Genomic DNA, 24,366 nt, shown 5'->3' on the forward strand with positions numbered 1-24,366 from the left:
ATTTGTAGCAATTTTAGTACAAACAAGGCTTTGACTGAACAACGTCATTCAGTCACACTAGCGGTTTGGTTGAACGGCTATTTTAACCAGTTGGCTGCGACATTAACCATCAGCAAAACTGTACGTCCTGCCTGCACAACTACATAAATAACAGAAAAACTTTCGCATTTACTTTCGCATTTAAATAAATTTACTAGCTGTCCCGGCAAACGTTGTTTTGCTATAATAATATAAAGTATTTCGAGTATATTATTATTTTATTGAAGTGACTTAATAAGTATGTTACCATGGCAACGTCCCGTCCCGTCCCGTCGCACAAACAATGGACGCCGTCAGTCTCGAGTTGTAATAATTTACTATTATTTATTCAACAAATGCACTTATCAATATAAAAAGTACCCAGTAGCCGATTCTCAGACCTACTCAATATGCTCACAAAATTTCATGAGAATCGGTCAAGCCGTTTCGGAGGAGTACGGGAACGAACATTGTGACACGAGAATTTTATATATAAGATTTGCAGCATAAAGGTAGCCGTGACATTATACATGTCGTTGAAAAGGTATTGGAAACACATTATGAGAGATAAGATTTTCTATTTAGGAGTGCAATGTTCCTTTATCGTACTGGATAACATTTATAGCGGGTTTACATTATTCCAATCCTGTGATTAAATCCAGCGCTGTTGCTACTGGATTAAGGAGACGCCGCGTTAAAGTAAAAAACCGTGTTGGATATTATGTTTTAGATTGCCCTCTCATGGAAAACAAGCAAACAAACAGCAAAAAATTGAAAGGGCGTAGCGACAAAATGGTTTTGTCGCGTAATTTAAAAACCATAAATACATTTTATATAAGCTATGGGCAAATCGAAGTGTATGCTTGAACCAATTTATGTACAAATTTTGGAAGTCTTTTTGATTGATTATTCTGTGTTATAAAAGTTGACCAATCGTGTTATGCTATGGGTAATTCAAGGACAAAGACATGATGAACTTTAATTTCTTAGCTATATTCTTAGTCATTGCTGAGAAAAATCGATATCGCTACAGCCAAATTATCAAGGCGTCGCCTTAATATAAACGGGTAATGAAATGTACTGTAATACACTGTAATACATCCAAGTGCAATACTGTGTCTCTTCACATTATGTAAGTAGCAATCAAGCGCTGCATTGGGTCACAGGATTGGAATCGTGTAAACCAGCCATTATATTATTCTCTTCACCGAAATGTAGTCTAGGAGCCGTTTAACTTTTAATGCATTTTGTTTTATTTACGCAATACCGTAATAAAGTTTTAGGCTGGTATAAATAGTCAGTACTCAAGATGCATCTCGGTCTCAATCTCTGTTCAGGCTCTGTGATTGGTTGGCTGTCAAAATTTGGACCAATCACAGAGCCGAACCGCGTCTTGAGACCTTGAAGTACTGACTATTTATACTAGCCTAAGTTTGTCAGACAATAAATGTAAGTGTCTAAACTCGGGGTGATTTTCGCAGATGCAACAAAAACTTGATTGATTATGAGTTATGACAAATATAACATTGAAGTTTAAACACTTATGAAATATTTTAAAATCAGGCTGTTTTCACACAGACAATAATGAGTTATACTTAATGTGACCATACGTCCCGCTTAAGGCAGGACAGTCCCGCTTTTAGGCAGTCTGTCCCGCTGTCTCCCGCGAGGCCGAAATTGTCCCGCTTTTGCAAACAGACCAAACGAAAATTTAAAAGACGTATTTATATATTTGAATTTCCTGTGTAACGCGGAAGTAACACGGAGTGTGTTTTTCAACGAATGTGGTTATTCTGCCATGCTTATACAGATAGGTACTAGGACATTCACAAAATACTATATTTGGAGTAAAAGCGTTCATGTGTTGACCGTTTAATGGATTTTAAAGACGCGAGGTTTTTGGTCAAGCTGAGTACGCTTATATGACTTATATCATCGATGAAGCTAGAAAAACAAAACTATCAATCGATTCAATGCTACGGGAATTTATATTATAGAACTGTAAGCATTTGCAGGGTTTCCACTATTTCGCTATTATTTTGGATTTCTCATGCCATGTTTATTTTCAAAATTCCAAAATAAAAACGAACCTAATTATTTCTTAGATTTCTATTCATAAGCTGATATTCATACTTTTCTACTTCTCATCATACAAGCCCAGTATCTAATTAAGGTTTTATGAATATTTATTATAGAATGACAATATTATATTATAATATATATATTATATTTTCTATTGCGCTTTAATCACTCTTGAATACATAAACTCCAGTGGACTGGAGTTTGAAAAATCTCAAATTTGGGTTATTGGTGTGGTCTAAAAATGATATACTTAACTCGTATTATGTCAAAGACGTAGACAGTGTCACGCTATCCCCATTTTATTTTGAACGGAATTCTTACAGAAACCATTTTTCACTTTAACACTTTTTACTTCGAACGTGTTTAGACAAGGAGAATAATAATTTCCTTAGAACTTTATCCCGAAGAAGTGTTGGCAAAAATCCAAGATGGCCGCTCTTCACATTCCGAATTCAAACCGCTTGATATTGTATTTATTTTGCCAAGTTGAGTATGCTGTGTGTTTAACAATGATTTAATAATGGTTGGCTTGTGAAAATTATTTGAACTCTTGTTATAGCCAGAATAATTGTTAATGTTATGTACTTCTCAATTGATTTAGTTTGCAAATGTAGAAATGGTGTAGTGTAACAAAACTAAGTGATAATACTGTAGGGCGTATACGGCTCACCTACGAGTATAATAGGAGTTCCTTGTAAAAGCAGCATCGCTGAAAGTGTGATTCTTTTCTAATTTCTATGGAACAACTCACGCACGACTCTGTTTCAGCGCTGGCACTACAGCGGGGCTAAAATGATCGCTTTGAAGAATCATGATATGAATCATAATATTTTTCATTTTTCTAAAATCGCAAAATGCAACTCTGCTTGCAATTCATTTCTGTATTTTTGTACTGATTTGACATATTTTTTTTCTACATTTTTCCGGGATAAAAGTATCCTATGTCCTTTCCCGCGGCTCAGAATATCTCCATACCAAATTTCAGCAAAATCGGTTCAGCGGCTTAGGCGTGAAGAGGTAACAAACAAACAGACAGACAGACACACTTTCGCATTTATAATACTAGTATGGAATTAGGGATATTAGTATGGAAGTATGGATTAGTATGGATAAAATTGAATTATCAGTAATTTTCTGCTATCGTATTTCATAGAGAATCGAATTCCTCCCATAATCGACGTCCATTTACAAAAATCGTTTCAAACAATTTAATAACGAAACTATCACGGAATAATAAAATATAGCGAAATAAAATTCGCTTTGTCCAGTTGTACGTTGGATATTTTATTCTATTTGTATGCACCGACCGTACAAATCCATACAAATACGTTTATGTTTGTATGTCACTTGATTTACATACGATAAATTTTCTAAACAGTTTTTCAGCAACATTTGCTATACGAGAATTGATATGAAACATTCCGATACGCATCTCACATTTCACCGATCATAAAACATTGAATAAATAACGCAAACTTTTACTTTACAATGTTATGCATACTAATTTTTTTTATTAGCCTTCAGATTTTTAGTAGCCTTCAGATATCTGATGCGACTCCCCCGGTACTGTAGCGCATCTGGAATGTTCGCCACAGCCAGTATAGATAGTTTTCCAGCAATACTGCGTAAAAGATCGGCGTTTATGATTTTTTTTTTTATTTATGATAGAAGGGGGCAAACGAGCAAACGGGTCACCTGATGGAAAGCAACTTCCGTCGCCCATGGACACTCGCAGCATCAGAAGAGCTGCAGGTGCGTTGCCGGCCTTTTAAGAGGGAATAGGGTAATAGGGGAGGGTAGGGATGGGAAGGGAAGGGAATAGGGGAGGATAGGGAAGGGAATTGGGCCTCCGGTAAACTCACTCACTCGGCGAAACACAGCGCAAGCGCTGTTTCACGCCGGTTTTCTGTGAGAACGTGGTATTTCTCCGGTCGAGCCGGCCCATTCGTGCCTAAGCATGGCTCTCCCACGTATGCATGGCTCTCCCACGTATGATGCGAAAAGTGCGGGACAGTTACAACAGAATATATCTGAAGGAAATTGCTATCAAGCTTGAAAGTCCGACATGGAGACATTGGATTAATCTACAAATTTTATAATAATTATCACTCGCATTTTACTAACATAGTCATAAGAAATATTGTACTTTTACTAACTCTATATTATGAATCTGTTCTATGGTCTGAAATAAACTGATTATTATTATTATACTGTCCCACTGCTGGGCTAAGGCCTCCCCATGGATACAGAATATATTTAAGTAGTACCAACATGGAGGCCTACTATAATATTATAAAGGCGAAAGTCAGTTTGTTTTTGCTCAAAGGTATGGAGTCCTAGGAAAGAACATAGGATACTTTTTATGCCGGAAAAATGTACGGTGCCCGCGCGATAAACGAGTTTTGGCGCAACGGAGTTGCGGGCAACATCTAGTGATATAATAAATGCGAAAGTTTTTTTGTCTGTCTATCTGTCTGTTAGCTCTTCACGCCTAAACCACTGAACCGATTTTGCTTAAGGAGAACAAGTACACAATATTACTTAAAGTATAAAATACCAAACATATTTGTTGTTGAATAATATAATATACTTATCTATTATAACTTCTTTATTGTAAAATTTATTTATTTATTTATTTAAAACACTTTATGCAAATATTTACATAGGCGTGTGCATAGAGTATACATTATAGCAAGCTATAGAGTGCTTCTAACAAGGTATGAACTGTAAGCACGAGTGTGAACATATTTTCCTATAAGCGTCAAACGATGGCGCATGGAACATCACTAGACTTGCGTTATACGTTACTGTAAGCACGAGTGTGATCATATTTTCCTATAAGCGTCAAACGATGGCGCATGGAACATCACTAGACTTGCGTTATACGTTTGAGTATCTATAGAACTTCTGCTTACGATCGGCACAACGGGGAACGAGCGATGCGCGCGCTCTATAGCTTGCTAATGTATACTCTAAGGGCGTGTGGCATTCTCTACCAGCCAACCTTAGGGTGATAATGAAAGTGTAGAATAGGCGCATTCTAAGACTGAATTGGTTAAGACATTAAATAAATAGTTACCGTATATAAAATGTTTTACTTTCCTTTTTACTTCTTTAAATTTTTATTTAAAAAAGTATAAAGGAAAGTATTATGAAACAGGCACAGATTCCGCTCCTACGTTTCTACTTTTACTGGTCGTTTAACGCAATAAATGTTTCCATTGAAAAATATAATTATTGCTGGCGACAGCTGTGATAGTTTCGTTAAAAAAGGAAACAATTTCAAAGGAACGCCTCTAATAGCTTTCTAATTTGTAGACTGAGGCGAACTGTTCCTTCGTTTGCATATTTATTCCTCAAGTCGTGAACTAAGTGAAAAGTTTTTCTAAGTTTCTTATGCACTCGAGTTAATAATGATCTCATAGATATACTGGCACTTTGAGAAATTATTACTGAGAAAATGTTCAAAGTTGTGCGGTTTACGAGCGCTTTTAAGTGAAGTAGACTGAGTATTTTTCATTATCCTGGTTACTTTCATACGATATTGTTTTGCTGGCTTATACATTAAGGTGCGTCCACATTTGTATCATTTGCGCGATCAGCTCCGATCAGATCTCCGATCATCGCGCCGTATCAAGTATGCGTATCATAGTGTGGACGCCTATTAGATCATTCTGCCGATCGTGCGCGTTTTTGATACGACACGTGTCAGATACGCAGTTAATAGCGATCGGGCGTATCATGATACGCTTCGAAGATACGCGACGGAGATCATCGGAGATCTGATCGCGCAAATGATACAAATGTGGACGAAGTCGGCATCCATTACACGCTCATGCAAGCGACAGTCAATTCCGCCAATCATGAATTATGTTTGACTGATGGACTGACGAATGTTATTAGACGGTCACTCAATTCTCCTAAGTTTTATGTCAGTCAAAGCCAAAGTTTTCAAAGGTATACGTTTCTAATTTTTTTCCTATTTTGTCAGTTGTGACAGCACTCACTCAAAATTCATGACTGATGGTTGCATGAAGTAAAAATCAAGATATCCAGATTTTCGTCAATCAACTTCAATCAACCGTCTGTCACGCTCTTACACGGTAGTTACCCATCAGTTACGGCCACATGACTGTGGTAAAACTGACAGCAAAACCTACCGTGTAATGGATGCTTAACATATTAATAAAAATAAGTTTTTTTAACAAAGCTAATAAATCTTTTTAGCCACTTTTAGGCCCTACTATTATTACTTATTCGATCGTTCTATACGGGTCTACCTGATATTTAAAAGGCTGTTTCCTTTGTTTGTTGAAATAATAAGTGAGTAAGAGTTTCTCTATTCACTCATTAGTCATTAACTCATTACCTACTAAGTCCCCGGATGGCAACTGTAAAATTATTTTTTAATCCCGATTCCCGAAACTAACACTCGTACATAGGTACTGAGAAGACCTCACGCAGTGACTGCCAGTCGTCTCTAACATACATCGACTTCCAGACACAAAACTGCTGACACTTGCACAGTCACATTTCACACATAGTACATACATGGTCCCTTTAAGTGACAAAAATCCAAGCTAAATATGCCAGTGTTAATAATAGCTCCCACAACAGTTTCGATGACGGTGGCCGGTTTCATTGAAAACAGGCCAGTTACGCAATATTATAGTGCCCAAGTGTGTGCGCAGTACACAAGAGCACTCTCTATTCCTTTACTCTCATAACCCAGTGGGAGACTGGCGACGCATTGATACTATGGCGCACACATACAAGCCGCGCGCGGTGCCTTTGTATGAAGATAACTTACTTCCCCTCCTTTTACTATGGTTATGTAGTTTATATTCTCTTTGTGAGGAAAATACCCCCTCAAAACTTAAACTCTTGACGTTTTTCGTCAAAAATATTATATTGTGTAATAAAGTTTTATATGACCCGTCTCAGGGTCCCATGATATTGCGGGCTTTGTTATTGACACGCCTTTATTAGGTATCGTTTAGTTAGGGAGGAAGTTTTATTTCTGTGGTGTAATAAATCTTATTGGAAATCATTAGATGTTATTGCCCTATCGATATCAGAAATATTATTTAATCAGCAATCATAATACCTCCTCCATCTTTTTCAGTGATGGTGGTGTTATATAAGCCAGACCTGCTAAGTAGGAGCTATTTAGGAGCTATTTTAGTGCTCAAGTGCATGCGAGGTAATTAGAAGCACTGAAACGTCTTAAGGGCCTGATTACACGTGCCCAGTAGAGTGACGAGAGAGTGCCCTCGGCCGAGCACATCCGTAATAAAATATCGAGTGCCTGGCCGATAGCATTGTCTAGCCCAGGGGTCGGCAAGTAATTTTAGGTGGGGTCCGGATACTGTAGGAAATTTTTAACGAGGTCCAGAAAAAACACATTTGTCCTATGTAGCTTAAAAATATTATTTTAATTAATAAAGGTATTACGTATACCTAATCTATGTATTAATCTTATATCTTTATATATTCTATTATAACGATTCTATATATACAGGGTGTAACAAAAACAAGTGATAATACTTTAGGGTGTGTACGTGTTCCTTGTAGAGAGTTCACTGTGAAAGTAGCAGCGCTGAAAGATGAAATTTTTTTTTCACTTTTGTATGGGGAAACTCGTGACGCTCGGGCCCTTGCCCATACAAAAGTGAAAAAAAATGTTCGTCTTTCAGAGCTGCTACTTTCACAGTGAACTCTCTACAAGGAACATGTACACACCCTAAAGTATTATCACTAGTTTTTGTTACACACTGTATATATATATATATTTAGAAAATGTCATTTTATTCGTGTTTTATCGAAAACCGAGCAAAGCTCGGTCAAATAGCTAGTTGATACTTGGTATAAAATACATTACAATATTTCGCGGTCCCAGATTCGACCTTTCGCGGTCCGCCTGTTGCCTACCGCTGGTCTAGCCTAAGTACTTCGTGGGTGTAGTCAAGCCCTAAGACGGAGTGGGAGTAGACCGCAGAAGAAGTAGTATCTCCTTCAGATCTTCAACTCTTCTGCTGGTACCTGCGTTGTCACTTGTCTTACCCTAAACGATATGGCCTTAAACTTTTTAAATAGGTATACTAATCTTACGACTATTATGATCTTATGAAAAAAGAGTATCATAGAAAAACATGAGATAAAATCTGACCTCCTTAAAAGTTTATGAGATCGTAACCAGAAACTGTCTCCGTCAAGCGAGCGGAGATAATATTAATCCTTAAGGAATATTATCCCTACGCGCCATTTGTTATGGAGTGTTTGAGTCGATAATTCGATATCTCTTTGATAAACGCTCGATATGCCTTCGATAAATACTTTTTACCTCCGACAAAAACAGAGTTATAAGTTACACGTGTCTGTCTGTGTGTCTGTAGATGCAAGAGGATGACCTTATATAAATTTCCTTTCCTTTTTATTAGAAAGCTGAGTTTATCGAGTGTGTTCCTAGTCATAATTCATCACGAAAAGCTTAAGGTTGCCAGCAATTTTTAATGCACCAAAACCATAATTTTCTTTAGGATGAAATTCTTCATCAGAACTCAAGGTATCTCCATACCTATTGAAGTTAACGTGTGATGATGTAATCTAAAAGAAAATACTTTCTAAAAAGACAGATAAGTAGGGTTTGTCGAATAAGTTAACAAATTTTTCTCTATAAAAAGCTGTAGTACAAGAAATTTCCCTTGTAAAAACTAGAATAAAGAAAAAGCTACAAACTCTTAGAAACAATATTCCCTGTTCGCAGAAAGCTCTTATTCAATTTCCAGCACGGAATGTGTCAATATTAGTTGTATTGATTCTTTCTTATCCATTAAAACAATCCCTTTTTCTGTGAAAACACTACCTGTTTTTGCTCAACTTGATTGATGATTGCGATGTCTTGTCGTCAATATACGCCAGAAATAGAAAGTCGAAAAATCTTGAGACGTGTGTACTGTGTGTTATACTTTATAGGCGACGCCTTGATAATTTGGCTGTAGCGTTATCGATTTTTCTCAGCAATGACAAAAGCTAAGAAATTAAAGTTCATTGTCAGTATTTATCATGTCTTTGTCTTTGAATTACCCATAGCATAACACGATTGGTCAACTTTTTAAATAACACAGAATAATCAATCCAAAAGACTCCTCTGTAAAAAAAGGGTTCCTATTTTGCCTCGAAGATGGATTTGAGTCGGCACTCTCACCACAAAGGAACTGAAATTCACTTTGTGACGAGAGTGCAGACGCTCCACCCTCAAGGTGTAGGTGGTCTTCTCGCGGTTTACGACGTCTTCGACCGTCCGACCGACCAGTGCAGGCGCGACACGTAGAGCGGCGTCGCGGGCACCTCGCTCCGCAGGCGCAGCTCGGGCACATAAGGTGCGGTGCCGCGGTGGTTGCGGACGGTGGGCTTCCTCTTCTTCCTCTTCTCCACCAGAACGAAGCCCTCCTCATCGCAATTTGCCCATAGCTTATATGAAATGTACTTATGGTTTTTAAATTACGTGACAAAAACCATTGTGTCGCTTACGTCCTTTCAATTTTTTGCTGTTCCATTGTTGGTTTTCTATAAGAAGCCGGGCCGGCCTCTCATATAAAACAAGCAATCTAAAACGTATCCAAAACGGTTTTTTACTTTAACGCGGCGACACCTTAAACAGGACACTATTTTATATTATGTTGTTTATTATTTACTAGATATCGCCCGCAATTCTGTTGCGTCAAAATTCGTTTATCGCATGAGAACCGTACATTTTTATGGGATAAAAGGCTTTTCCGGGACTCAAAGTAGCTCCATACCAAATTTCAGCCAAATCGGTTTAGAAGTTTGGTCGTGAAGAGGTAACAAACAGACAGATAAACACTTTCGTATTTACAATATTAGCATGGATAGATGAGCCGCCAAACGTTGTTTTGTTATACAGGGTGTAACAAAAATAAGTGATAATACTTTAGGGTGTGTACGTGTTCCTTGTACAGAGTTCACTGTGAAAGTAGCAGCGCTGAAAGAAAAAAAATTTTTTTCACTTTTGTATGGGAAAACTCGTGACGCTCGGGCCCTTGCCCATACAAAAGTGAAAAAAATGTTTGGTCTTTCAGCGCTGCTACTTTCACAGTGAACTCTCTACAAGGAACACGTACACACCCTAAAGTATTATCACTTATTTTTGTTACACCCTGTATAATGTTAATGTTCTGGAGACATGCTTGAGAGCATCAAAAAAAAAAGCGGAGAATAGTAATTGTTGACGTTGTAATGACAATTCTTCGTCATGTCATCGTGCGTTCTTTGGTCAGGCACAACGTCATTTCGGGTATAAAAAAAGTCATTTTTTTACCCACCACAAAAAGGACACAACGTCGCCAAAGAAAACTTTCAATTTAAAAACCACGACATCTTTATCCATTCATTCAAATAATAAAAAGGCTATCGAATAAAAGCGAACGAATTTTCAATTTGTTCCTCGAAACCGCCTTTAATGTAATAGAAAGTTTTAAGTAGCTCTGATTTCCCGTAATTTTACAAAATTTCGGTAACTCCTTAATGAAATAATGATTGTAGGCTGAATCTTTAAGGAGTGAGCACACTGAGACGGGCCATGCCGGGGCTCATCGCAAAAATCCGCCTCCATACAATTTGTATGGAAGCGGAAATCCGCTGCGCCCCGACACAGTGTGCGATACGCGCATCCACTTCCATACAAATTACTGTATGGAGGCGGATTATTGCGATGAGCCCCGGCACGCTGAGCCCCGGCACGGCCCGTCTCAGTGTGCTCACTCCTTTATACAGCCTACAATCATTATTTCTTTATTACGATTTTGCGTCGATAACTTAATTTGCTACTATATAAAAGTGAAAGTATAAAATTTTGTGCCTATTTTAGGCACAAAATTTTATACAAATTTGGATATTTTGTATGAAGTGTGATTCAGAAATCAGATTGGACTTCCAAGTAAAAGCCGCAGTAATTTCATTGGAATCAGTTGAGTGGTTTAAGTGTTAAAAGACACTTTTTCATTTAATTACTATAAAAAAGTATGTAGGACCATAATTTACAGACAAGACATTATTCAACGCACTCTACGCACGTGTAAGTTTCAATTTTGTCGTATTTTTGCTGACAAAATCGGTTGAAAGGATGGCGTAAATCATATCCATTCGACAATATGACTGTCTGTACACGTCAGTGTTTTTTGGAGAATTCATACGTTATATTTTATACTATAAATAGCTGTCCCGGCAAATGTTGTTTTGCCATATAAAGTATTTCGCCCATATTATTTTATTGAAGTGACTAAATAAGTATGGGCACCATGGCAACGTCCATCGCTATCCCGTCGCACAAACAATGGTCGCCGTCAGTCTCGAGTTGTAATAATTAAACTAAATAAATAATTAAAATTAAATTGTTATAATTCAACAAAATTAAATGCACTTATCATTATAAAAAGTAGCCAGTAGCCGATTCTCAGACCTACTGAATCCATACTAATATTATAAATGTGAAAGTGTGTCTGTCTGTCTGTCGGTTACCTCTTCACGCCCAAACCGCTGGACCGATTTTGCTGAAATTTGGCATGGAGATACTTTGAGTCCCGGGAAAGGACATAGGATACTTTTCATCCCGAAAAAATGTACGGTTTCGCCGCGATAAACGAGTTTTGGCGCAACGGAGTTGCGGGCGTCATCTAGTATGCATATAAAATTTGGTAAAAATCAGTAAAGCCGTTTCGGAGGAGTACGGTAGCTAACATTGTGACACGAGAATTTTATATTTATGATATTCAGATTTTAGCTGATATTAGCTGATATGATATCTTTTTGTTCTCAGAAAGACAATAAATCATCAACCACATAAATCGTGTCATAAGTCATCGTCCGACCTTATAAAGGGTGTAACAAAACTAAGTGATATAATGGTTTAGGGCAGCCTTTCCCAAAGTGGGCGATAACACCCCCCTGTGGGCGCTGAAGTTTTAGAGGTGTGGGACCCAGAAATAAATGGGGGCGTTGTGTAGAGGCTTCGGGGGTTCATCTGGATGCATTTTAAATTGAAAAAATGGGGGCGCTAAAGCATAATTTGTTCTCAAAGTGGGCAGTTGACAAAATAAGTTTGGAAACCCCTGCTTTAGGGTGTGTACGTGTTTCATGTATAGAGTATACAGTGGAAGTAGTAGCCCTGACAAAGCTACTCATAGAAATATAGAAGTCAGAACTAACTGTTTCAGTTCTGCTACTATCGCAGTGAACGCTAAGGAGACACATAAACATTAAGGGGCCGGGTGCCACCGAAATTCACATACATACGTAATACCAAAATCGTTTTCTCATACGAAAATATTTAACATGTTTGAGTAATTTTTCAGGTTAAAACAGTAATTACCTAGGTTCCTGCTTAAAAATTTACTACAAAATATTTAAACACTAAAAAATATAGTAAAACACTTAACATATATAAATAAATAGTGAATTTACTACAAAATATTTAAATACTAAGAAATATTTTTAAAGTTTAAATATTTTGTAGTAAATTTACTATTTATTTATATATTTTTAGTGTTTATATATTTTGTAGTAATTTGTTACGCAGGAACCTAGGTAGTTACTATTTTAAGCTGAAAAATAACTCAAACATGTCAAATATTTTCGTATGAGAAAATGATTTTGGTATTAGCATAGAGGAATAAATATATATTACGTATGTATGAAAATTTCGATGGCACCCAGCCTCTTAAACACCATAAACTATTATCACTCTATATTGTTATATCCATATATAGCACTAGATGTCCCGCGCGGCTTCGCCCGCGTAAATGAGGAATTTTAGAGAAACCGTACATTTTCCCATAAAAAATATTTCCCCCGTTTTTCCCACATTTTCCTGAGTTTCTTCGGTCGTATTAGTCTTAGCGTGATAATATAATATAGCCTATAGTCTTACTTGGTACTACTAATATATATTCTGTGGTCTTACTCGATAAATTATCTATCTAACACTGAGATAATTAAATCGGACCTGTAGTTCCTGATATTGATGCGTTCAAGCAAACATACTCTTCAGGTTTATAATATTAGGTAGGTATAGATTTTTTTAAATTATCGCTTGACAATCTCGAGTCTCGATCTAAAAGACTATGAAATGGTATAATATGGTAGTGATGATGATGATGATGATGATGAATGTAATTTGCATAGTAGCATATGCTTTCTGTTCTTAAAACTAGGTCGAAACTCCCAAACTTGTATCTATAAAGATTTAGGAGTTCTCCCAGCACCTTCCGAACCACGGTATACCAGGTATATCTCGGTGCAAAATCTTACTTGTTGGTAGCATATTATGCTTAGAATACTTCTCACGAAACCGAAGTCACCACATGTTTCCCTATAAGTTTTGAGGAGTTCCCTCGATTACTTATGGATCCTTCATCAGATCACCACTTTTGTGAATATAATACCAAATTGGGATGATACCCTATATACCAAAAGAAAAATTTTGAAAATCGGTAAACAAACGGCGGAGTAATCGTTGAATATAAGAAAACGAACATAACACCTCCCCCATTTTGAAAGTCGGTTAAAATTGTAGCCTATGTGTTATTCTGATGTATAAGCTATATTATTGTAAAGTTTCATTAAAATCCGTTCAGTAGTTTTTGCGTGAAAGAGTAACAAACATCCATACATCCACACATCCACACATCCACACATCCATACATCCATACATCCATACATCCATACATCCAAACAAACTTTCGCCTTTATAATATTAGTAGGATATAATACATTAAATGCTAGAGTTTTCCTCAGAAGGACAAGAAGCCTTCGATACTGGTATGGAGAAAATTATTTTAAAATTTACCACTAAAATATTTTAAATTTCTAGGCTTTAATTAGCCTTCAAATTATGAATTCGGAGTGAAAATAATTATTCTCAATAGATGAAATATCCAGCCAAGCCAATCTTCCGTTCAGACGACTAATTATAATATTCCAATTTATACTAGTAGGTGTTAATATTAATTAGTGATTTCAAATTCCATCTGTCATAATTAATTTCTTGATAATTATGTCTGTTAGTCCGGGTTCCGTAGAACATTTTTTTTTATTACTGTCAAGAATTTTTTGTGAATAGCTTACTTATGATGAGACGAACAACAATTTTATTCGCGAAAAATCTTGAAAGTGGTACCTAACAGAAAATATAGAAAAGATTTAACAGTTTGGTTTAATGGTCCTAAAATATCATTTGTTCTATTTGTGGGACAATGTTACTCTTAAATAATGTAACTATCAACCTACCAATATACAAAAAATCAGCTTAGGGTTACAATAGAACAATCCATTTTTATTATCCCCACATGCTTCTATACTATAAAACGTTGATGATAATGGAAAACCAATTAAAAATTCAAAGGGCGATAGGGATGAATCAAGTAAAACATTGGACCCTCGCAGATTCATGGGGTCGAAGTGACCACGGCGTGTGTTCGACAATTTATTAGCTATTTTGCATTTCACACAACATTGTCCACTAAAAAAACCGGGATAAACATCAGTGGGGTTTATTTTAACCCTTTTAAAGCCTAGAAAATGTAGATAAGACATAGTAGGTTGGTAAAGGTCAGAAATAAAGAATATATTTACAAAGTTTCTGAGTTTTGTTACTATGTTGACCGACGTTCTGTCCTTATTTAGGCTGGCTCCATAAGTGCGTTTTCCGAATTCAAAAATCCGAATGCATGGAATCAGTAGAAAATTCATGTTTGTTTTTCTCCGTACGGAACGAAAACGAAACGAACAAATGCAACGAAAAAAAACGAAAAGAACGAAAAATACATATGTATTATATTATAATTCCAAAAGCAGAAAGAACAGCAGCAGCGGATGGACAAAGCAAGATCGGGATGCCGTTTGGAAAGAGAGACCGAGGCAATTGACGGTGATAGGCTTATTCATGATCATGATGATGATTCCTAAAACGAATCACGTAAGGTTTCAGTATTGTTATCTTCATTCAAGCCCTACTCGAAAAGATAAATGAGATGGTCATTAAAAAGTCCTGACGCTATAAAATATAATTCTCTCAATTGATCTTTTATTTTAATAATTTTAATAGGCTCATAATTTATTATTTAGACTTCACTAGCTACAAAAAAATACTAATTCAAGATCGGCCAGGCTCTATTAAAAGCTTTTTTTTTTTGATTATTTTATACAAAAGAAATTTCGCGGCAACCGTTCATTTTCCCGCAAAAGAGTAGCCTATGCCCTTAATCGTGGTACACGTGGGAGAGCCATGCTTCGGCACGAATGGGCCGGCTCGACCTGAGAAATACCACGTTCTCACAGAAAACCGGCGTGAAACAGCGCTTGCGCTGTGTTTCGCCGAGTGAGCGAGTTTACCGGAGGCCCAATTCCCTTACCTATCCTCCCCTTTTCCCTTCCCATCCCTACCCTCCCCTATTATCCTATTCCCTCTTAAAAGGCCGGCAACGCACCTGCAGCTCTTTTGATGCTGCGAGTGTCCATGGGCGACGGAAGTTGCTTTCCATCAGGTGACCCGTTTGCTCGTTTGCCCCTCTTATTTCGAAAAAAAAAAAAACACCATGATAGAATAAACTCCATAATCTATATCTGTGCAGATAAACCTACATGAAAATCGGTCAAGTAGTTTATGGAATTCTTCAGCTTTATAATTAACAGGCTTTTGCTTGGGCTGTATGTGTGTAACGGAATCTTTGAGCAATATTTTTACCTGTCTCCAGGAGGGCTCAAATGGTCGCTTTGGAGAATCATATTATAATGAACCAGAATAATATGATTATTTTTTTTAAAACGCAAAATGCAAGTCTGCTTGCAATTCATGTCTAGTAATTCATACTAATTTGACATTTGTCAGTTTGACAGCTTTGACAATTCATTTGCTGAATTGATTGAGAAGAATTGCTAAATGTCAGCATTTTAGCCCCGCTGTAGTTTTCTCTCCCCATTAATTCGAAACTTTGCATAGGTATGCAAAAAAAAGATATTGCTACGTAGGTACGTAGCAATAATTTGTTAATAAAGAAGCTTGTTTTTAAAATCTATATTATAATTTCAATACATAATATAACGTAAATATTAAATAATATTTTTAAATATAATACAATGTTTTGTCTACCAAGCAACTTTTCTAACGTATCGGACAAAAACTTAAGACACTTCTAATAGAAACATTTATCAACAAAGTATTTATTTTTATCAACACAGCATTTATTACAAGTATTACCTCTTCACACCCAAGCCGCTGATCCGATTTTGCCGAAATTTCGGATGGAGATACTTTCAGTCCCGGGAAAGGACATAGGATACTTTTTATCCCGGAAAAATGTACGGTTCCCGCGCTATAAACGAATTTTGGCGCAACGGAGTTGCGGGCGTCATCTAGTATAATAAATTCTAAACAGGTTTTCTAAATTTTAAAACAACAAAAGTAATGAAGCCTTATGCCACTCCGAGAATAATTTTTCATTAAGCAAGCGCTCACATATTTCTTCCTGGACGTTCTGGACAGATGTGAAGACTGTATTATAGCTGAAATATTAAATTGCCCGCTAGAAATATTGTGCTTTGGTCTTAGTGAAGTTGGTTTAAGTGAAAATGTGTCATCTGTGGATGTTCATTAACAAAATTTAATTGGAAAGCTGTTGAATGTCTGTCTAAACTAGTAAAATATTATGAAGCTCTGATAATTATAAGGTACTAGCTGTGCCCCGCGGTGTTACCCGCGATTTATTAGGTAAACTAAATTGTATTTTAATAGGTAAATATTTATTGGTAATTACTAATTAGAGACAAAATGAATTGAGTTTGATCATCGGAATTCGGAAACATAAATTTTTGATGACTGAGAGATGGAAGTTGATTACCTATCCTGTCATATGCTATTGTTTTACCGACTTCCAAAACGAAGGAGATAAAAATATATATTTTATGTTCAGATGTGATGATTTATGATTTACTTCACTGTCTGTGAAACGATTTCCAACGTTTCGCAGTGTAAAGGACTGTGAGACGGAGGACGGGACGGACGGGCGGCACATCTATACTAATATTATAACGCTGAAGAGTTTGTTTGTTTTAACGCGCTAATCTCATTAACTACTGATCCAATTAAAAAATATATATTAACCCATTTACCCAGGAAGGCTTTATTCTAGTGTATCAGGAGTTTCCAATCTTTTTGAGGCTGCAGAGCAGTTACACGTAGGAGACGGGACGAATGCCTATTAATCATATTACACTCGAAACCTGTATGTTTAGTTAGTCTGGCGTAGCCCCCCCAAGCAGAAGACGGGGCGAAAGCCTATTAATCAAATGACACTCAAAATCCGTATGTTTAGTTTAGGTTAGAATAAATTCACTTATATAATTAATTACTTCATTTATTTTTAAAAAGGATAATTAAAACTCAGCACTAACGACGCCATAGCATTTCGTTAAAAGCAACAGTTCCAGGAGTGAGGGGGGGAGGGTTTGGGGGGGCGCAGCCCCCCCAAGCAGGAGACATGGCGAAAGCCTATTAATCAATTTAAAAAATGAACAGAACACCTCCTCCGTTCCGGAAGTTGTCTAAAAATGTAGACCATGTGTTAATCCAGGATATCAGCTAACGGCTTGTAAATTTTTGTCGAAATCGGCTCACAAAAAGCGGAGTAATCGTTGAACGAAAAAAATTAAATGAAAACTTTCCTCCATTTTGAAAGTCGGTTAAAAATGTAGCCTATGTGTTAGTCCAGGATGTCAGCTACCTCCTTGTAAAATTTTGTCAAAATCGGTCCAGCCGTTTAAGCGTGAAGAAGTAACAAAAATACAAACTCACAAACTCACATAGGTACTTTCGGCTTAATAATATTAGTAGGATTACTTATTTATTTTATTTTATTTTATGAAATTTGGAAAACTTACGGCTAAACAATATTTTTTGTTTATTAATATTTATCACCCAAAACTTCCATTAACGCATTGAAACCTTACGAGAAATAATATAATAAATTTTCTATCAGCTCTAAGAAATTTCTTTACAAATAAGCATAAAGCAGTTTCTTTGTCTTTTCTATAATCGTTATTTAAGTAACATAATATTATAAAACAAAGTCGCTTTTTGTTCTCTCATGTCCCTTTGTTCCATTTAATCTTTAAAACTACGAAACGGACTTTGATGATTCTTTCAGTGTTAGATAGCCCATTTATTGAGGAAGGCTATAGGCTATATTTTATCATAAGACTAATAGGAGCGAAGAAATAGAGGAAAATGTGAAAAAGGGCTAACTTGAACGTGCTAAAGTCAGGAACTACTGGTCCGATTTGAAAAATTCTTTCAGTGTTAGATAGCCCATCTATTGAGGAAGGCTATAGCCTATATTTTATCACGCTAAGACTAATAGGAGAATGTGGAAATAACGGGGCAAATTATTTGAAAGGGATTATCTCGCGAACTACTGGATAAATTTTTATGTTATTTGGCACAGAGAAGAAGCAGACCACGTGAAGGATCATAGGCTATCGATTTTAATAATTTTTTCAGTGGCTATATTATATATTTTAAACCCGTGCGACGCCGGGGCGGGTCGCTAGTAACTTATAAACTTATAAGTCTCTCATATACAGTGTGTAACAAAAATAAGTGATAATACTTTAGGGTGTGTACATGTTCCTTGTAGAGAGTTCACTGTGAAAGTAGCAGCGCTGAAAGATGAAAACTTCACTCACTCACTTATTTTTGTTACACCCTGTATTATATGTATATAGTGTACAATAAATGCTAAAAAATAAAAATAAATAATGAATAATACATAGGTAAACGTTTTATTACACCTCGATTCAAAATTTTGTATGGTGGTAAGCCACGGACAAACATACTGTAAAACATTGACATAACTACTAACTACTCTTCGTCGTTATGACAATTTTTAGCCAACTATTAAATGAAATTGCTTTAAAAACGTACTGGTCGAAAGAGGGACGATTTTTGGCCCGAGCCGAAGCCGAAAAATATCTATTTGTTTTAAATGTCTAGTAGTCACGTACATAGATCATACTATGGACTTGCAACATTTTTTTTATTTGGATGAAAGATTTTTTATTTATGTTGTCTGTGCTTCTCTGATCAGTTTTGCTGGTTTGACGCTAGATGGCACTATATGTCGTATAGGTCCGTAAGGCGTAACAATATTATAAAGAAATGTAAAATTCTATACTGATGCTATAAAGCTAAAGAGTTTCTTTGTTTGAGGACGCTTCTGGTTCGAATTAAAAAAAATGTGTGTAACAGTCCATTTATTGACCAAGGCTTCAGCTTTTAGCCTTTATAACCTTAGCTTAATGACTGCGATTAGCAGGAGCGAAGAATTAGTGGAAAATAAAAATAAAAGGTTTTTTTTTTCTTTGTTACTATGTGTTGACGCGAACAAAATCGCGGGTGACGCCTAGTTATACCTTTTAAGCATAACAACAGGCCTGATAGTAAACTTCGGATTTTGTGGACTGGGAAACTAAAACTTTAACGAGCGACGGCTTCAACCGTTTGAGTCTAAACCATAAAGTTAATATACCTAGCAGAATAGAGAAACAAAGGCCTGAGCAAGAGAGATGTCACTATCGGTAACACAGCGTGGTAAAAAGAGACGTGTGATACATGACAGCAGCACTCTTTTTTTGACGTCCAGTTGGCACGAGCCGCACGTTGCCACTTGACAATTTAATCTCATAGAAATCATGTTCAATCATGCTTGTGTAAGTGTATACGTACACATATTTTTCACACAGATGAAAACCAATTTCGGTTTCGTTTGACAGCTCGAGATTGTTGCTCTATTCCGCTAGGTATAACTTGATGGTCTAAACCCAACATGATTTCTGCCGAAGCTAAGCTGATTTCTGTAAGACACCAGTAAAATGTAGAAATACTCTGCTGACCCAGTTTACATTGGTTTTGACTTTTTTTTGCTAGAAGAGCTTCGACCGTAATTTCGAGCCGAAGTCACTCATGATTTCGGCCGAAGCCAAGCCGATTTCTGTCAGACACTAGTAAAATGTAAAAATACTCTGCATGACACAGTTTACAGTGGTTTACGGGCTCGGTTTAACCGGCTTAACTTGTTTCGCTGGCTTTACAGCGCGGATTGAGGTTATTCAAATTAAATTTTTGGCTTGAATTTAAGCGTATCAGAAAAGTGTTTCTAATTTATGGCGGTACAATACTCTTCAGATGGTGTTATAGAGCAGCTATACGGTATACCTACTCAACCTCCGGCCCACTATACATTTTTTTCCACTTTAATAATACCTAAATTTTTAAGACGTGGAGAGCCATGCTTCGGCATGAATGGGCCGGCTCGACCGGAGAAATACCACGTTCTCACAGAAAACCAGCGTGAAACAGCGCTTGCGCTGTGTCTCGCCGAGTGATTTTACCGGAGGCCCAATCCCCCACCCTATTCCCTTCCCTACCCTCCCCTATTACCCTATTCCCTCTTAAAAGGCCGGTAACGGCACCTGCAGCTCTTCTGATGCTGCGAGTATCCATGGGCGACGGAAGTTGCTTTCCATCAGGTGACCCGTTTGCTCGTTTGCCCCCTTATTTCATAAAAAAAACAATAATAATTATATTATCACAAAATTTTAACAACTCTATTTTCTACTCCTAAATATGTAATTCGATTACGGCCCATGACTTTGAGTGTCGCTAGTGTAGACTGTAGAGTATTTTTTATAGATACATAATTTGATTTGATAGTGACTAGTGTAAAATTTGATATTGGAGATTAGATGCATCATGCACCTTCCTAATGTTGTTGAATTATGTCAACAGTCAAACCCAACAAAAAGGCTCAGTGTGGACAAAGTTAATGAGCTTTGTCCACACTGTGCCTTTTTCTGTTCGTCAAGGGCATGCGATATAGCGCAGTCAACAGCGAACGTGAGGCATGCCCGCAACGCATGCCCTCTGACCGTACGCGTATCCAAAACTTCAAAAATGACAATATTGGCGTTGCGTTTATTGACGCAAATTCAATTATTGAATGCGCCAGTATGAAAGTTGATGACGAAAATTGAAGATAAAATTGCACGTGTGGACACAACTAATGATTTGATATAACCTGACCAAATAACGTCTGTCACCTGCCGCCCTGATGGTACTTTGGTACTACATCATAAAGCATATTATTATTAAAAACGATATTGCTATTATAATTTATAGGCACTTTATCGGAAAACATAATAATATTATAAATTCTGATTTCTGTCACATTTTGTCCTAATTAGTCCAACAAAATTTGCTTCACTTCACACGTTAAATTCTATTAAATATCCGAATATAATAATTGTAATCCGGTAAAATTACGTGCCAGCTACCAATTTAATATCCAGTAATGAGGTAATTGGTGTAAATCGCAGGTGCTAATAATGATGTTCAACTAATCCAGATCCGATTTCATCAAAATGTGCTCGGGCATTAAATGTGTGTACACAATTAGCGACAGCGCAGACAGAACGGAGCGCAGCGGAGAGGATTTTATTAACGCACTTGAAATAATAAAAAATCGGCCAAGTGCGAGTCTGAATTACGCACGAAGGGTTCCGTACTGTAATTATAGAGCAAACATAGACCAAAAATTGTGTTTTCGTATGGGAGCCCCCCTTAATTTTTTATTTTATTTTAATATTATTCTTAAATATTGAAGAAGACATATAATTAAGGCCTTTGTGAAAATATGAAGTGCCTACCTGTTGCCATTATTGATATCGAGCAGAAAAGGCCAAAAAAGTCACGTTTGTTGTATGGTTGTATGTATATATTGTATGTACCCCCTTGAAATTTTATTTTGTTTTTAGTATTTGTTGTTATAGCGGCAACAGAATATATACATAATCTGTGAAAATTTCAGAACTCTAGCTATTGTGGTTCTTGAATCTTGAGATACAGCATGGAGACAGACAGACGGACAGACAGACATCGAAGTCTCATGAATAGGGTCCCGTTGTCACCCTTTGGGTACGGAACCCCAAAAACACTTTTAAATTATTAAACTAAAGTGCGATAAGGGAATCCCGCGTATCTTCGAGTACGTGCGATAATTTTTTTGTAAGGTTTAGACTTAGAGCATTTGTGCACTTAATTTTTTTTGCTTTGGCTTTGCGAAGAGCGATGCAGCGGTAGAAATTGGACAGCAACAGCTGCTGTGTGTGATGCTCTTTACATTACTATATGAAGATGTATGTTGTAACACGAAACAACTTATGACATCTTTCCATAGAAATCTTTATGATTAAAATATAATATACATTATTAGAGCTGCCATATGAAAATCAAGACGAATTCTATAGAAAGATGTTATGAGATGTATTGTGGTAAAATGTAAATTTACATTATAGCTGGTACGTAAGTCTGCCATTTCCTACGAATTTTTGATATTACCTATACAGGTTGCAATTAAACTTTCCTGCCAAATTTTGATATATTGATCCTTGTTAAAAATAAAAATACATGTATTTTTTCTTTTATAATCACTCAGTACTAAAATGTTGAGAAACAACTTCCGAAAGTTATCCTAAAAAACACTACAATTAATGGACACGACGTGTCGCCCGCTCGTGATGTGACCCCGCGCGCGCGCCTCCCCCCGCGTTTCACCCTTTCATTCCCTCGCGCCGCGAGTGACCGTTCTGCAACGATTTTAAATGGGATAAAATATGTTAATAAAAAAAATATAACACCCAATTTTTTTGGTTAAATGGACTCTCCTAATGATACCTAAGCCCTGGAAATATTTGGCAGGAAGGTTTAATTGCACCCTGTATAAAATAATTTGTAGATTTATGATGTCAGACAAATCAGAACGCATAAAAAGTAACAACATTAAACATGAGTCACGGTCTTGACACAGACCTTTGCAGTAAAATTATGTACTATAGGGAAGTTGATTCATAGGCAGACGGCGGACCAACGTAATTTGGTCTGCAGTCAGCTTATGTCAAACCACTGTCAAACCCAGCCGACAGATCACCACTTACAGTACTCTCAAATTAATAATACACATGGAAATCTTCGCTAATTGTCGTAATCACGAAAACACCCGATTCTATAAAACTTGCATTTTGCACCTTGTTCAAAGGAAATAGAAGTAAATATCATATAGCCGGTGGCTGTCGCTAACTCACCGGGAAGCCATCGCGGCGTTACCATGGTAACGTCCAAGAAACGTCAGGCGCTTCTACGTCACTGCAAAGAGCTATTTTTCTTAAAGTTAGGTTTAAAACGGCGCTGGCAGCGACGTCTTCCGACGCTCGGGAAATACGATCGTTGCTGATAAATTACGAAAATTTCTATGCGCATTATCACTTTGGGAGTACTGTACATTGAATTGACATAAATCGACCAAATGACGTAGGTCCTTCATCTGCCTATGAATAAATTTCTTCGATGGCACTACGGAAATGCATTGTGATGAACACAACAACCGCATCTAAAGCAGCCTTTCCCAAAGTGGGCGATAACGCCCCCTTGTGGGTGCTGAAGATCTAAAGGCTGGTTTGGGGTCCAGAAAAAAAATGGGGGAGTTGTGTAGAGGCTTGGGGAGAGATGTATTTCATCTGGATATGCATTTCAAATTGAAACAATAGGGGCGCTCAAACATAATCTGGGGCCTAAAACATAATCTGGGGCCTTACTCCCGAAACCGATATCTATTTCGATTTTCGATTTCAACGGTTTTTGACACTTTAGACATCTAAAATATCGCTATTTTAGATGTCTAAAGCATGTCTAAAGTGTCAAAAACCGTTGAAATCGAAAATCGAAATCGATATCAGTTTCGGGAGTAAGGCACCTGTTCTCAAAATGGGCAGTAGACAAAATAAGTTTGGGGGAACCCTTGATCTAAAGTCTAAACGGCGAATCGAGGCACAAAAATTCTTTGTATACAAGTATAAAATTCTGTGCCTAGGCCTTTTGGTTAACTGTAGAAGCTGCGTTTATAGAAGCGTCGCGCGTCGCCAAGTGCACACACACTTAAGCGTTGCTGAAATAATATGAAATACAATTCTGAATTAAGCTGGGTGATATGAGGTTATGACACGCTAAAATAACATCTCTGCGCCATTCTATATGGAAATTAGGATTTTGTTTTGGTACAGTTGTTCGCTCGTGTACTTACACGAGGCGTTGGGTGAGCGCGTACGGTTGAAGCTACGAGTAGGTACCATCGAGGAAGTTGA

This window comes from Aricia agestis, chromosome 18 (genome assembly GCF_905147365.1).
Source record: "Aricia agestis chromosome 18, ilAriAges1.1, whole genome shotgun sequence".
Lineage (NCBI taxonomy): Eukaryota > Metazoa > Arthropoda > Insecta > Lepidoptera > Lycaenidae > Aricia > Aricia agestis.